This window comes from Crocuta crocuta, unplaced genomic scaffold (genome assembly GCF_008692635.1).
Source record: "Crocuta crocuta isolate KB4526 unplaced genomic scaffold, BGI_CrCroc_1.0 scaffold56, whole genome shotgun sequence".
NCBI lineage: Eukaryota > Metazoa > Chordata > Mammalia > Carnivora > Hyaenidae > Crocuta > Crocuta crocuta.
Genome location: NW_027531334.1, coordinates 9,842,242 through 9,844,650, shown reverse-complemented (window position 1 = coordinate 9,844,650; position 2,409 = coordinate 9,842,242). Strand labels below are relative to the sequence as shown.

The following is a 2,409-nucleotide window of genomic DNA, read 5'->3' as shown; positions in this document are numbered from 1 at the left end:
ACCAAAGTCCATCACTGCAAAACTTCATCACCTGAAGGGTGAAGGAGGATCCAGAAAATTTGCAGGGTAAAGAGAGACAAAATTCACAGGCATAGGTCTGTGTATAAAAGGATCACCAGCCTTCTCAATAGCAATGCTGAAAGCAATAAAACAAATGTAAACATGCTTTTAAACTCCTGAGGCATGATTTACTACCTAAAAAATTAGGTCTAGGGGCACCTGGGTGGCTCCTGATCTCAGCTCAGGTCATGATCTCACAGTTGATGAGATCGAGCCCCGAGCTGAGGTCTGTGCTGACTTCGCAGAGCCTGCTTAGGATTCTCTCTCTCCCTCTAATTCTGTCCCTCCCTTGCTTGTGTTCTCTCTCTCTCTCTCTCTCTCAAAATAAATAATTACACATTTTTAAAACAAAAAATTAAAATTGAAGTCTAAACTATCAACTATGAGAACATAAAAAGGAAAATTCTTATATACATGTTCTCAAAAACTTTTCTCCCTCCATATAATTACTGAAAACTGTTGGGGAATGGTCTCCAGCAAAACAAGGGAGTAAATAAGGAAGGTGCAATATATCTTCAAGCCCTAGATCAGCCACAGCTCCTAGTTCCAAAGAAGAAGAGGAACCCGGGTGATTCTCTAGATGAAGAGTTTATCTGGAAGATATGGATAATTTAGAGTATCAGTGGAAGGGCTACAACACAAGCCATCCCACAGCCCTGTCACCAGAGAAATGTAACCTTTTATACCTCTTGAGCTGTGCTGAAGTTGGCCCTGGGAGAAGCGCCATAATGGGAGTCAGCATCCTCCACAGCAAGGACCAAAGGGTTAAGATAAAGAGCCCGAGAGCCAGGACATCTACCCAAGGCTGTCCGTCAAATAATACAGGTTTCTATCCAAACAAACCAACTCCATCTTCCACCAAGTTGTGCTGAAGAAGTGGTTCATGAGTCGCACCAAACCAGCTGCCTCTGTCCCTTTACAGGATGATGTGGAGCATAAAACTTCCTGACCAGGAAGACAAAAGAACTGTGGTTGCAGAGACTGTAACAGGTGACCTGATTGTCCAGGAGGTACCCAAACTGACAGTGTGCATGCTGCACCATAAGAGCCATGTCTAGAGACTTCATCCTCAAGATGGGGACAAGATCCTCACCTTCAATCAGCTGGCCCTGGATCCTCCCAGGAACCATGGCACTGTCCTGCTCTCTGCTCTTCTGAAAGCCCAGAAGTGTACAGAGATGGTGATAAGGCTGGAGGAAGCCCTATGCAGCCCACTGCACCCTACGTGCACTCCAAAGGCCAGAAGTTGAGCTCACCAGAGTTCAATGGGCCCACCACGGTTACAAAAACTGTCCCCAGATCCTGCTTTGTTATCTAAAAGATTTTGGATGCAAAAAAATTTAATTAATTAAAAATTTGAAAATGGATTCATGAGTCCTTTTTATTTTGCACACAAAACCACCAGAGATCTTACCTGTGGACACCTGGGCAATCGCAATGTAATTAATTATACATGGCTCCAGATACCTGGTGGGAAACCATACGAGAAAAACAATGATCTGGGAGAAACACATGTTTACAGACTGGAGTTTCCGGCAGGGTTCCACAGGTCAAGCATGGCTTCTGTAATGGTACTAAGGAAGCAGAAGGAACATCACAGGGATGGGAGAAGACAGTTAGGTACCAGAGGTCCCTGCAGGTATTATCTGGGGGCCTTGAGCTGTCCCTACCCACACCATGAACCCCGCCTTACAAACACTGTTATCTCTGCTGCCTTCAGAGAGGGCACTCCCTGGCTCCTCTTTTACCCTTCATGGGCTAAGTTATTGCCATGAACCCTTTTTTCTTAAGTTTATTTATTTTCAGCGAGAGAGAAAGAGTGAGCAAGGGAGGGGCAGAGAGAGAGAAGAGAACGAGAATCCCAAGCAGGCTCCTCACCACCAATGCGGGGCTTAAACCCACGAAGGGTGAGATCATGACCTGAGCTGAAGTTGGATGCTTCACTGACTCATCTACCCTGGTGGCCTTGCCATCAAGCCATACGACTGAGCCATCCTAGTTCACACGTTTGTGTCCTGGAGAAAAGAATGTCAGTGAAAACGAGAATCTAGCCTTTTCAGCTACCGTACAGCACAGCAATCTTTACTTTCTTGAATTGTCCATAAGCGTGAGAATTTCCTTTATCACAGATAGTACTTCAGATGCTAGGCATGCAAAACAAACAACAAATGTCCTTTATAAATGTTGTCCATGAAATGGTGGATCCAGCACAGGAGAGAGGTGAAAAGAATGTGCTAGAAAACAACAAGTGTATGAGGATGATGGATAGACATCCAACCTTAGAGAAAAATTAGGCACACTGAAGCAGATGAGGTAAGACTTAAAGTTCTGAGAGGAACTTTACAAAAT

At 44.6% G+C, this 2,409-nt stretch overlaps 1 pseudogene; it reads left to right on the top strand.

Moving 5' to 3' along the window:
- Nucleotides 1-788: 788 nt before the first annotated feature.
- On the top strand, nucleotides 789-1,378 carry LOC144238125 (large ribosomal subunit protein eL18 pseudogene; annotated as a pseudogene).
- The last annotated feature ends 1,031 nt before the right edge of the window (nucleotides 1,379-2,409 follow it).